Source organism: Ambystoma mexicanum, chromosome 7p (assembly GCF_040938575.1).
Source record: "Ambystoma mexicanum isolate Mex_15411 chromosome 7p, UKY_AmexF1_1, whole genome shotgun sequence".
In the NCBI taxonomy this organism is placed as follows: domain Eukaryota; kingdom Metazoa; phylum Chordata; class Amphibia; order Caudata; family Ambystomatidae; genus Ambystoma; species Ambystoma mexicanum.
The window spans coordinates 734,508,729-734,523,126 of record NC_090939.1 but is presented as its reverse complement, the minus strand read 5'-3'; the positions used below and the strand labels follow the sequence as shown (position 1 = coordinate 734,523,126).

General features: G+C 48.9%; 1 protein-coding gene across 7 annotated transcripts in view; it reads right to left on the bottom strand.

The window, feature by feature from the left end:
- BEND2 (BEN domain containing 2) overlaps positions 1-14,398 on the bottom strand; it is a 1,020,032-nt gene that overhangs the window by 990,595 nt on the left and 15,039 nt on the right. The window lies entirely within an intron of this gene.

Below are 14,398 nucleotides of genomic sequence, written 5' to 3'. Positions count from 1 at the left end.
AATATTATTGTTCCTGGAAAAGGAGTTGTGGACCTGAGAATAGAATGTGAACCTTGGGGCGGGGATCGCCATATAGTCTGCTATATTCAACTCCCGGTTTATCTGCATGGGGTCCCCCTTCTTATATTGAGGTGTGCCTGCTGTCCCCATTCTCTTCGTATACCTAGTTGGGCCCAAGACCATGTTGTAGTCTTCTCCCACTAGTAGGGGGCGTTGCACAAAGGACAGGAGTTTCTTCTTCACCTTTTCCCAAAACAAGACCAGTTTCTCATTCGGACAATACACTGTGCCCAGAGTCTATGCACTTCCCTGAATCTTGCCCTGCAGAAACATGTAACGACCCTCAGGATCCTTAAGCACTTTCTCCACCCCAAAACCTAAGCGAATGGATACAATGACTGCCACCCCTCGTTTCTTTGCAGTATACGAGGCATGATAGACTCCCTAAATATGTGTAGATATTAGAGGGGGCTCCTTCCACCGTAACGATCGAGTCTCCTGGAGGACTAGTGCACCAAACTTGGAACAGGTGTGCCCTCGAAGCAACAAAGATCTTTTTGTTGGGGGGTTAATACCCCTAGCATTTAAGAACCCAATCATCATTGCTGTCAAACAACTAGCCATTAGAGGTAATTGACCACACCTCAAGACCTCACCAACTATACACACAATTGAGATACCCCCATGGTCAATAGAACTTGCAAAATCAATTCAAAACCCCTGTAATATAACCCCCCTAAACATCCCCAACACACCGCCCAACCAGAACATTCTCTTTGCTCCCCTCTCCCCCAGCGTCCAGGTAGGATCTTCCGCCAGTGTTGGCTCCTAACTGAACCACCACCAATCCCTGCTTCCTCTAGCTATCTCTCCACACTACCCCTTCTCCTGAGCCCCCACATCTCCCCCTTCTATGATATCCATCATCAATGACCCCCCACTACCCTCCACCCTCCAACTCCTCCAGACAACCCCTCGCCCCCAAAAACACTATAGGGCAGAGTGACCCTGTAGGCCTCCCCCTCCTACAGAGCTGGAAGCAAACCTTACATAATCATCATACATTAGTTTCCTCCAGTTCAGAGCAGACCTCAAGGTCTATCGTTTAGGGGTGTATTCAGCTTCTTGTCGTCTCACCAGAGTGAACGTGGAAAGGGCCTGAAAAATCGTGATTGTTGCATTGTTGTAGGTGATAGAATTCGCCATTCTGGCCTCTTACATGATTCTGGCTTTTTCTGCATAATGGTGGAAACTGACCAATACCGATCTTGGCCCTCCAACTCTACCTTCAGCCATTTGTTGTGTCATTCCCAAACAGCAGCCTAACCACATCCTTCATGGTTCAGACAATGCCCCGTTCCGCTCCGTTCCACCTTCCATCTCATGAAAACCAAAGAACCGGAGGTTGTTCCTCCTCTCTCTGTTCTCAAATTCATCCATCTTGAGGCCCCTTTCCTCATCTCTCCTCTCGAGTGCCGTCAGTCTGGTGTTAATCTGCATTTGCAGTATACCGACAAAGACTGGTTAGTCTTCAAACCCTGTATTTTGTCAACCATTGTATCTACTCTGCGATCCAGTTTATCCAGTCTATTCTCTACCTCGTGTCCCCTTCTGATTCCCCCATTGTAGAAGGAGCGGCTGCGGCTGGTCGCACCGGGGACTCACTATAACGATATCCCTTCTTCCTAAACCAACGGCCCACGAAATGCACTTCTGAAACAGCACAAGCCTGATTGCAAGGTAAGCAGGGCGACAGAGCCTCTCAAGCTTATGTTCTTTATGGCCATCAGCCTCTGGGCCAGGGACAGTTACCAAGCACCCTGCTACTGCCAGAGCTGTCCCCATTCCGAGGGTCAAGACCCTCCCTGCAAGTGGATCCTCAGTGGGGCTCAGAGGAGGAATGAGTCAGTCTTTCCTCTGGCAGCGCCGCCCTTCGCCATAATAAAGCAAGACCACAGGTAACCAACCTACAATACCCCCTGTCTAACTATGGGGCTTGTTATTCTGTCAACAAGACACCAATCACTGGGGCCTGGGATCCAGCCAGGCATGAAGACAGGTGATGTCTCACCACTGTGGCACCAAGGGTCCTTTGCCAGTCACTGGGGCAATGAGGGTCCTCTTCCAACCTTGACCCTCCAGTAGGCGATGGTGTAGACCCCTGGCTGTGGGCTGCTGTCACTGCTCCCCATTCCCCCACTGTTAAGTCCTTTCTTCCGCTCCGTGTTCCCAAGTGTGGGTGGTTGGGGCCCGCCTAGGCTATGTTCTTGGCCACTTTCTGGACTTCTGCCACCAACGCCGCCTCACACAGCCAAAGGCCCACCAAAACATTTGTTGGAGAATCACTGGGAGATGTGCCTTGGGTGAAGAGGTGACAAGCTATCCCCCATGATCCGATGACACGCCGCTGGCCAACTCGCCAGTGACTGCAGTGTGGCATGTCCTGCTCAACAGACAAACCACTCCCTCAGTTTGCATGCAGGGGAGAGTGCGGGCGACCACCCCTCTATGGACCAGACGCTCGTCCTGCACACTCTCTCCATAGCAGGCAGACTCAGGAACTTGCCGAGCAGCAGGAAGACCGCTATAACTGCCCGCCCAGGATAGCCACCAGAGTCTCTCTCCAGAGGCCTAAATCTGCCTGATTCTCTGTGCGACCACCTGTTGGGCAGCCTCTGAGACTCACAGGGAGCGTTCCAGCCCGTGTGTGTTCAGGGCAGCTCCTCTGACAACCTCTCCACGGAGGTTACGGTCCCTGACTGGCACACCGATTCCACCGCTGGGCCTCCAAGCTATCCCGGACTCACCTGGAAGCCACGTGGAGCTGCTTTTTCACATCTGCTCCTGAAGCACAGCACCTAGGCTGCCAGGCCCCTTATCTCTGGGTCTTTTAAAGCCAGCTGCTCCAGATTTCGGCCAGCGCTGCCCCAGGCCACCAAGAACAGATCAGGCTTCACTCCGACTACCGGGTGGGGGCATCAACGGGGGCTCAGGTCCTGAAAACGTCCAGGGTCCAGGAGCGATGCACCGATGCTGCTTGCATCGATACACCCCCTGGTGGCCTAGTAAGGTATTTTTTAAAGCAAGGGGGCTGTGCATGAGAGCACCAGCAGAGACATCAGCATTCCTACCATGGCTGAAACAGACAGTAAAAAACAACTTTAGACTGGAAAGAAAAAAACAGGAATTGGATAGAAAGCATGAGGTAATGAGCAAAACAAACGTTGGACCTTTCTTTGAGACTCAAAAACAGAGTGTGTATGAATAAAATGCACTTCATGGAATTGTCATGACCGACTCAGCATCAATTATTTTGATAAGACAAACCATTCCCAGTTGAGTTTTACAACCTTAGACACTTCAAGCTAACCCAGAGTGCCATGTGTGTTGTCGGACTGGACTCGTAACAATAAGAAAGACATCTTGAAAAGTGGATGGAATATATTCATATCCCAAAATAAAATAATATTTAACATTTTGGAAAAAAACAAATACAAACAAGCTAAACTGCCTTCTACATGGTTAGCTTGGTAACAACGCTACCTTTTTAGTCATGTTATCATACAGGGTTTGAAATTGAGGGGTGCTGGGAGCTATTTAACTCCTGCTTGTAGCCTAGCCTGGTTAGCTCTACAGCAACGGCTACCAGGAGCTATTTTTGGCTCCCCAGGCCAAATGCTGCCAAACAAACACAACTTTGTGAGATTAACTCTGTGGGTTTGGGACAATTTAAAAAACATTAGGAAACATCTATACAGCATTTAAAGCATAAGAGATCATGAATAATGGACAAAATGATAGGTTTTAGATTTGCGGAATTCTATGTACTAGCTCCTCGTACCCCAGTAAAAGCTCCTGGTCACTAGTTAATGCTGGATACCAAGGAGCTGCGTTTAGCTTGTGCTTATCCATTCTTATAGTCAAGCCCTGCCATATGTTAAAAGTTATCAAAACTGGTTTTCAATTTAGAGTGCTTGTCTTTCTGATCTGTCACAGTTACAGTAACCAGAAAATAAAGAAATAGCTTGCAGGTATTTGGGGCTCCTGCTTGTAACCTAGAAGAGCTCAACTAGCATGCCACCAAATTATTACAGGAGGTATGTTTGGGCTCCCCAGGCCAACTTGTGACACACATATACCCATGTGAGATTAACAGTGCGTTTGGGAATGTGTATAAAGCAATACGACACATCTAGGAGACATTGGAGTTGAACTTTGGATCTCATGTAGAAGTTAGATTAGCAGCAAACTCGCTCCTTGTTACTCAAAAGTAAGTCCAGCTTATTGGGTAATGCCGGTTACCAAAGAGCTGTTTTTTAGCTTCTGCTCATCAAATCAATATTTCGATACCTGCAGAACAGTGCGACTCTCGCACCTTCAAGCGCTGTGTACCGATCTCAAAACAACTGGTTGGCACACATTACTAGCCCTAGGGCATTTGCCCAATGCATCAGGCTAGTGTGCAATAGTAGTTTGGTATATTTTTAGTTTTGTTTGTACAGCACAGTTTATGCCCTAACTGGCACTTTGGTGCCTGACATGGTGGAAAATGTTAACAACTCTAGCCGTATAGGCTTCAGGTTTCTTTCTGAATAGCAGGTGATTTTCTTGATTTCCAAGCAATTCAGCAGCAATGAGTTCCATACAGTAACTGCCAGGCCAGTAACATATGGTTCTTCCCCTTTTGCTACTCAAACTTTATGAGGGACTAGAACACTGGAGTTGGAGAACCAATGGGAGTGGTGTAGTACATATTTTCTGAATTTCTTTGTCAGAAAGTCATGGCTTTTATGGCGAGTGATATTGTGGACTGGGCAAAGAGCCCTAAATGTCAGTGCGATTGCAAAAGTGCACAAGTGGTATGTTCTTTCTTGGATAATTTTTGCAAGATAGTACAATTATTCTGTATTTTATTGTGCATTGCATTGTATATTCCACTTTGTGACGGATTGGGAGACCCAACTGTGTCAAGAGGAGATGGTGACCCCTCTTAGCCAGGGGTGGGGGACCTATCACAAGGATTTCCAAAGCTAGCCCTGCCCCAGAGGCGGGGTGTGGGAGTTGGGAGGGCCATGTCCCGGTTCCTTCTTCATGTGCCTGCATGTTGAACTAAGTACCTCTGTTGATCACCCAATGCCTGCACTTCCCAGTTTGCTCTTTTCTTCCCGCAGTACTTCAAGTACCGGGAGCTTTAGCATTGAGACAGGCAACTAGTAAACGGACCAAGAGACGGCAAGGAGCCGGGGGACACAGAGAAAACCAGACGGTGACTTAACCAAGCCAAGCCGCTATGCAATCCACACCAGCACAACTACAGCGCTAGCAATTATGCAGAGCACTCAAGCAATGTCCACATGGTCACTCACAGAGACCGTGCACTCACCTGAAAAAGTGTTGCAGAGTGCTTCCCTCTTCAAACCGGCATCTCAAGCATGCCAGAAAGACAGGCAGCAGTTGGTCCAGGGAACCAGCTGAGGAAGGGGGCCAATGGAGGAGGAAGGGCAAATACAAAGTAGGCAGAGGAAACGGGAAGGTGTGTGTTAAGGACGGTCAGAGAAGCGTGGAAGAGAATAGCCAAAGCTGTGTGCAAGGTGAGATATTAATTTGAGGGAGAAAGTGTTACTTGAGTTTGAGTGTGCTTGCAAAGTGAGTGAGACTAATAGAGAGTAGGGAGTGAATGAGAAGGTGAAAGGCGGGTCTGACTTTGAGAGCAGGTGTGAGTGTAGTGTTGTGGGGAGAGTAGTAGAAGAATGGGTAAGAGCAGAAGTAGAACGAGGAGAGAGTAGTAGGGAAGAAGACCAGAGGGTGAATGGAGATATTAGACAGGGAGAGAGAGGAACATCAGAGGTATAGACAAGGGGGGGAGCGAGAGAGTGAGTAAGGAAGGGTGGGGGAATAAGGGGGAATAAGGGAGGGTGAGGGAGAGGAGAGAGAGAGAGAGAGAAGAGGGAGACACACAGGGACCACCTACATTGTTCCTGGAAAGACATAGTAAGAAAAGGTGTTTGCCTTTAGGCCAGCACTATCAGTCAGATAGATTTGTAGGTAGTAGGTATTACCGATTTCTAGAGACCATCAAGGGGTTTAGGGAAGTCTGGGTTAGGGAGGGAACGGCACATACTAGACAATAGGGGGACGGGCCTTTGTGAGCCCTTCTCATCAAAACTTCAAATAAAAACGAGAATTGGTGTTTTGAGGTCATCTGTGACAATCTACAGTTGCTACCTATGCCCTGCGATGTCTAGAGCCTTTTAGAACACCTCAGATGAAAAGAAGTACTGAAGGGCCCTCAAATGCTTATGACCAAACACTGTACTCATAAAGGTTAGCATTTGTTCAGTTATTTGAGGTAAACGCAGCAGCAGAGTTTTTCTTCCTTTTTGCTCTTCTCAGTGTCAGGCTTTCCACTCAAAAACCTTGACAGAGAGTAGGGCACGAGTCCTCAGGCTTCCCTAACCCTATGATGTGTATAGGCATGTTATAAATGCCATATCATAAGTGTTTCAAGGCGCGACGAGGCAAGGGAGGGGGAACAAAGGGAAGACAGAACAACGATCCTACTAGGCCAGGTGACATTCAGATCGCGAAAGTGCAAGTGGAGGGGGAAAAGGGAAAAGTGCGAGGGGGAAGGGAGAGGGGAAAGTGCAGTACATAGGATAGTAGAATAAATAAGATACATAAAAGCGGCCACTGATGGCAAGTGCAAGGTAAATGCAGAGATAAGAGCTGGTAGGGGGACTGTAGGGATGCAGAAAACAGGGGTTGTCAGGGAAGCAATGCAGGTGGGCAACTGGCGGGGCCTGGGCCCGAGAATCAGAAAGGGTGGCCAGGTAACCAGTTCAGTTACTGCCAGGAATTCAGCAGGGGAGAGGGGGAGAGAAGGCAGAGGCAAAGAGGAAGGTTTTGAGGTGCTTCCGGAATCGGAGATGGTTCTCCTCAAGTTTCAGAGAGGCAGGAAGGCTGTTCCAGAGGGAGGCCCGTGCTGAAGAGAGAGATCAACCACCAACTCGTTGCTTGGAGAAGCGATTGACCCTGAGAGAGTTGGATGTGGATGAGCGAAGAGCTCGAGAAGGAAGATATTTAGGAAGAGAGAGTTGAAGGTATCGGGGCCCCAGCCCCCATAAGGCCTTGTGGACAATGCAGAGGGGTTTGAACTTAATCCTTGCAGCCACTGGGAGCTAGTGCAGGGATTTCAGTCCTGGACAGATACGATCCCTGGGCGTGAGGCCAAGGACAAGTCTCACAGTCCTGTTCTGGATAAGTTGCAGAGGGCGGAGAGTATAGGCAGGCAGATTTAGATAGAGGCTGTTACAATAGTCCAGCCTAGAGAGAACCAGGGCTATGGAGACAGTGAGCTTCTGGGGGAAGGAGAGGAAAGGAAGAATACCTCTGAGGAGGTGCAGCTGGTAGTGTGACTATTTAGACTTCAGAGATGTGAGGAGAGAAGGAGAGTGCGGAGTCGAAGATGACTCAGAGGTTTTTAGCCTTGCAGGTTGGAGCAGGGAGAGGGCCAAGAGAGGCCGGCCAAGGAGCTGCAGGGAACAAGGGAGTGGGTCTGCCGATGAGTAGAATCTCAGTCTTGCTGGCATTAAGCCAGAGGTCATTGGCGGTGCACCACTTATCGAAGGCAGGCAGACAGAGATGCGGGAAGGAGAGGAGGAATCCAAGGGTAGTCTGAAAATGAGCTGGGTATTGTCCGCATTGCACTGAAAGTTCGGGCAAAGAGTGGCGATGCGGTGGGCAAGGAGTGCCAGGTTTTGGTTGAACAGCCACAGAGAGAGGTTAGACCCCTGGGGGACACCACAGCTAGAAAAAAAGATATCAGAGAGGAAGGACCCAAGTTGGACCTGGGAGGGTCCGTGGGAGAGGAAAGAAGTCAGCCACGCCAGAGCCTGACCAGTGATACCCAGGTTATCATGGAGACGGTTGAGCAGGATGGCATGGTTGACAGTGTCAAAGGCAGAAGAGAGATCAAGTAGGATGAGGACGCATGGGGTGTTGGAGTCAGGTTGGAGAGCAGGTCTTCACGGATGTTCAGGAGAGCAGTTTACGTGCTTCTGGCAGCTCTGAAGCCAGACTGATGGTCGTGAAGACAACCAACAAATTCAGTGTGGAGATTAAGCTGGGAGATGGCCAGTTTCTCCAGGAGCTTGCCCAGGAAGGGAGTGATGGAGATAGGGTGATAGTTAGTTAACCGGGCAAGAGGGGTCAGCAGAGGGTTTCTTAAGAAGAGGGTGCACAAGGGAGTGCTTCAGGGGGGATGGGAAGACTGCAGAGGCGAAGGAGTGATTGCAGAATTCAGCCAGGGCAGGAGCCAGGGAGTCGATGTGGTCCTTGATAGTTTTGGAGGAACAGGGTTGAACCTGTTTCGACGAGACTTTCATGGATCAGACTTGTCTAGAAACCTCATCTGCAGAGAAAAGGGGAAAGGCATATAAGGAGGGACGGGGTGACTGCAGAAGGGGCAGAGGAAGATCAGGGAATAGAGGGAGGGAGGCGATAGGAGGAGAGTGAGGACAGGATGTCCTGAGTTTTAGAAATGAAGTGAGAAGCCAGTGCCGTGCACAGGGCCTGGCAGGGGACAGGAGAGGTAGAGATTGCGGCAGGATTGGCCAGTTCCTTCCAGATTTTAAAGAGTTCAGCCGAGTTGTTAGATGCCGTAGAGATGCAGGCTTGGATATGAGCTCTCTTCTTGGTGAGGACGGAGAGTCGGTATTGCCTTTGCAGCAGGCCAGTTTGTCAGAGGATGAACATGAAGCACGCCATTTCCTCTCAGCCACCCTGCACTTGCGTTTTAGGGTGACAAGGTCTGAGTCATACCAGGAGTTACACTTGGCTTTGAGCTTCAGGTGGATCCTCATGACAGGGGCAAGGATATCAAGAGTATCAGATATAGAAGAGTGGAGCGTGGAGAGGGCTGTGTCAGGGTGAGAGTCAGCCAAAGGAGGCAGAGGGGGTGAGAAGGTGGCGGCGAAAGCCTCAACTGACACATGCTTCATGGGTCGGATGACCGAGAAGGTGGGTGGCAGTGATAGAGGTGGCTTGGTCTGCGGAGTAGGGAGGGTGAGATGGGAGGATAGGAGAAAGTGATCACTCCCGCAGAGAGGAGTGGAGAGAGTGACAGAGAGGGAAAGGTCTGAGGAGATCAGAACATCGAGAGTGTGCCCTGCAGAGTCGGTCGGGCCAGAGGGGAGAATAGTGAGAGAGAGTCGCAGAGGTCACGAAAGAGTCCAGAGGGAGGACAGGAGGCATCCAGGTGGAGGTTGAAGTCTCCAAGAAGGAGTTGAGTGGTAGAGGCCAGGAGTGAGGAGGAGAGGTCCGCCCACACAGAGGAAGGAAGAAATCTGAACAGGTGGCCGATGGATAGTGGCCACAGTAAGGGAGTGGATCGGGGAGAGAGAGAGCCTACAGATGAGGCATTCAAACGAGGAGTAAGCCTGCGTAGGAGTGACAGTGGCAGGAATCCGCTGAGGGAAGATCAGGGCTACACCACCACCAGAGCGGTTGGGCCTGGGCACGGAGAGGATCTTGTAGCAGTCAGGTAGGAGAGTGTCAAAGCTTGTGACAGAACTGGCCGTGAACCATGTCTTGGTGAGACCGAGGACATCAAGGTCAAGTTCTTCCAGAAGGCGGCAGATATCAGAGGCGTGTTTGACAGCAGAGCAAGAGTTTAGAGTGGCAATTTGGAGAAGGTTGCCATCCTTGAAGGACTTCCGGGGAGGGGTACAAATCAGAAGTACGCCCTTCGGAGGTGTAGAGGGAGCCCGAGAGGGGGCAGAGTGGGAAGGAGGAGGCAAGGTAGCCAAGGAGGAGGCAGAAGGGGGAGGCGAGGTGTCAGGGAAAGGTGGGAGGGGAAATCAGGAGAAGAGAGGAAGTTGATGAGGCGCGGGAAGCGTCTATCAAACAGATGAATGTTGGCCTGAGGGCGTTGGACCAAGACGTCCCATTTGAGTAGACATTAATGATGACCTAAGAGGAATGGAAGGAGGGCAGGAGGGCGTCCCAACGGGTGCCACCGTTAATGGGAGAAGGGGAGGTCTGGTAAAGGAACAACAAAGAGGATGTTGGTGAGAGTTTCCTTGGAGGTGGCACTGGTATAGGTGTCAGCGATGGGGAGGCCTGGGTTGGAGACCAGGATGTCCTTTTTAAACTTCTTCCTACCAGACCTAGTGAGGAGAGCAGGATAGTCAATAGAGAAGCAGTTTGAAAAGATAGGGGAGACAGAGCACCATAAAGTGGGTAGGAGAGATCTATTGATAACAGTGGATGAGCAATCAAGTCGAAGATCCAAGGAAGAGAGAGGGGCAGCTGAAAACTTTGCAAGGGACTTTTTATGGCTGGCTTGTACCTTGCGACTTGACATTTTTAGCCCTGTATAGGTATCATTTACATAGTTCATAGCTCATAACCAGTTAGTACATCTTTACACATAGTAAAGGCAAGGCAAAACAAAGTCCAATGTTCGTGGAAGGAAGTGTTCATGGGGCACAATAGAGTACATGGCGTATGTGTCGTCAGGTGATTTTGGGTGCCTAAGTTGCATATATAGCATTCACTTCTTGGACAAGTCCTATAATTAGTACTCATTAGGAACCAAAGTTGACAAATTAGTCCGAAAATAGTGAAAAATGCAAGTCCACTGCACCAGAGGGTTCGAGTAAGACTTTTGGTCTCAGATTTGAAAACACTGCTTCATTGCTCGAATAAAAAATGATCTGCATCCCCAACGTTTTCACCCGTCTTGCAGGGCCTTCCGTCATGGTTGAGGTAACATGATGGATAATATAAAGTGAAAAAAGACCACTTTGAATCCAATATTTGATCAAAACTGTGTTAAATTTGAGGGACAGCTTGGAAATTAATGTTTACCTCAACTGAACTCCAGTTAAGCGGTACCAGTTGTGCTGCTTCGCTTCACACTCACTTCCCACACACAACGCATGACATCAGAGCCTGGAAATAAGATGGCTTGGCTCATGGTCGACTAGGAGATCGAACAGAAGGTTTATTATAGTAATGCGTATGATAGTGATGCAGTTCATCCATTCTGTCCTGCACCTCCCCGGATGCTAAAAGCACCTAAAAAAGCAATAACTGGAGACAAGGCGAGGTTAAATACACCTATAGTCACAATGGACCTGTATGATGATGCACAGCCATGTAACAACGCAAAGGTAGTGCACGCTACCAAGACCTGTGGCACATCCAGCCTCCTGGCATTTGACACTGCAACGGTGTGCATTCAATCTGTTCACGTTGGACATGTGGCTCTGTCCACTTAACTTCTTCTGCACCACCAGAGAAAAAGACTGTTGTGTAAAGTGGTTCATACTTCTGCAACTAGCTGGCAAAGACATTCAAAAAATATTTGTGCTGCTCCCAGGATCTGGGAGGAGGACTATGAATCAGGTACCACAGCTTTCACCACATAGTTACACCTAAGTTTCAATCCAGATTTCAAAAGGTTAACCTCAACAAGCTCATCAGCAGCAAAAGGAATGGTTTTCATGTGTGGGCTCAACAACTGGCAAAGTCAAGTGAACTGCAGAACGTTAAAAAAAAGATGACATTCTGGCATAAGTAATCCAGGTAAGTATTGTAAGGAAGGCATGGTATTGTTAGGGGGACCCCTCAGGCAGGCACAGCCATGCTAGGAATCCGCGGACACCCAGCTCAAGGAAGGCCCTAACCAGTGGAGTACCTTTGCTGAAAATGTTGGGGGCGGGGGGAACATGACATCTGAAGAAAAGGTGCCCCAGCCAAATTAATGGTGTGCCATGAAAGTTGGGAGGGACAAACACCCCTGTCCCCACCTAAAATTACGCCCATGGCCCTAACTCCATCCCTATACCAAGAACACGAGGTCCACACAAGTAGAAAGGTGCCACTGCGGTTTATTACAGCCATCAAACGTACAGGGATAATATGCGTGGATGGAAGTCCATGCACATCTCAGCAAACTCTGGCTCACAGGCCAGTTTTCATACCTTGTGAGATCACATTTTGCATCACTCGCCAGGCTCTTTTCCAAAACCTATTGCCACGCTGGATAGGCCAGAGTGGTGGGTCCCACATAGGAACCTATGGAGCAATGATGTTAGTGGACAAAACTGAGTCAGGTGGTGTGCTTGGATCATCTCCGAAAACTGTTACTCCGAAATTGTTACAGTGAACAGGTCCTGCGACTGGTCAGTGACCCCCACTACCCACCCATAAGGGCACAGGTTCTGATTGGTTAGGCTGCGGGCCCATCAAGCCTGGGACAAACTCTGTTCCCAGCCCGCAAGACACCTGTTAGTAGTACATGTATACTATGTGTCAGCAAGGTGCAACTATGTGTCAGCGTTTACACTGGGGTGTGGATGAATAATGCCATGAGAGTGTTCCATTCCCATCGGACAAGAGTAGCTGGAGGGTAACAATTTTGTTGCGACCATTTTCTGGTCGTGAGATGGCTGCTCCTTCCCAGCCTCCAAGTCTTGGCCAAGTCTCAGCTCGGCCGGGTCACGTGTTTGGAGACCACAGTTGCGAGCTCAATTGCTTCAAATTGATTTGTATTTGAAGGGAATATCCTTTTACTGCAGCCGGTGTCACCTTGGTTCAGCGTGTGGAATGTCACTTGCAACATTGTGGCCTTGGCAGCGCCTTTGTTCCTGCCGCGGTAGATTTGTATTTTTGTATTTTATTAGGATTTATATAGCGCTTAAATCAAAAGCACTTTACATGGGGACAAAAGAATACATAACAAGCATAAGCAACAATGAAACAAGTATCAGAAAACAGTACTTAGAACAATTTACATGAACAGTAAGGTATTACATGACTGCAACGGGACCAAGGTGGGGGAGGTATTAAAAATGTAGGAAGCGGTGGAGGACCAATGTGAAAGAGATAGGTCAGGTATGATGGAGATTGGAGGAGGTAAGACTTGAGAGAAGTGCGGAAGGAGGTGTAGGAGGAGATGGAGCGTATGTGGAGGGGAAGACGGTTCCAGTGGAAAGGGGCGAGAAGTTGAAAAGATCTAAGGCGGGATAGGGGACAGGGCAGGGGAGGAGAGGTGAGAAGGAAGAGATCAGCAGAACAAAGTGGACGAGGGGGACAGTGGAAGGTGAGGGGAGAGGAAAGGTAAGGTGGGGCGAGACCATAGAGGGATTTAAAAACAAGGCAGAGGAAGTTGAATTTGAGAAGGGAGTGGAGAGCCAGCTTAGAGAGGCGAGAAAAGAGGAGATGTGATCATGAGGAGAGAGTAGACAAAGCACGCGGATAGCAGAGTTGTAGATAGATTTGAGAGGGGAGAGATGGGAGGTGGGGAGACCAAAGAGTAGAGAGGAGCAGTAGAAGAGTCTAGAGAAGATGAGGGAGGAAATTAGGAGTTTAGTAGCATGGAAGGTGAGGAACGGATGGACTTTACGAATGTTACAGAGGTGGAAGCGGCTAGAGTGGGCGGTGAGGGAGATGTGGTGGGAGAGGTTGGAGTTGTTGTGAAGGCCAAGATTGCGGGCCTGGGGAGAAAAGGGGAATTGGGAAGAGGAAAAGAGAATGTGTGGAGGAGGAGGGGATGGGAAGAGTGTTGGCTGGCAAGAAAAGGACTTAGTTGAGCTTAGTTTAGTTTATTATTTGATAATGCGCACAAAACCCTGGGGTAGCCGGGCGCAGCAGGTACAAGGATACTTAAGCTTACGTTGCATACAGAGGATAAGAAGCATGTCAGTACAGTGCATACATGTCAATAAAAGCAGTTGAAATGAAAACTGACATGTTACAGTATTGAGAATAGGTATATACAAGAGAGTAAAAAGGGTAAACGCAAAATAGTCTTAGACTGGGTTTCAGGAGTATCACGGCCGTTAGGTACAGCTAAAATTAGTTGTCATAGGACCAGAGCCAGTTTTTTACCTTACATCTGAAGCTGGAGTAGGGTAGGTTAGCTCTCAATGCAGTGGGCAGTGCATTCCAAGCCTGGGCAGCTCTGACAGGGAAGCTTGCTCCGCCCGCTTTGGATCGTCTAAATCTAGGGATTTCTAGCAGGAGGTGGTTGGTACCCCTAGTGTGGTGGCTGGATGATTTTTTGGTCAGTCTGGCCGAGATGTAGGGGGTGCTGTGTTGTTGAGCCCTTTGTGGGTGAGAGATAGTGTCTTGAGGAGGACTCTGTCGCTGATTTTTAGCCAGTGGTGGTCTTTCCTGATGTTGGAAATATGTGCTCTACGGGGTATGTCAAGGGCTGCTTTAAGAGCGTTATTTTGAAGGATTTGCAATTTATTTATGATAGTTTTATTAGCTCCTGCATAGAGGGCATTACAATAGTCCAGCTTCGACATTACTAATGCGTTAGCTAGTGTGATGCAGTTAGTTTTGGAGAGGTGAGGTCTACAGGTCCTGATTAATTTACAGGTGTACG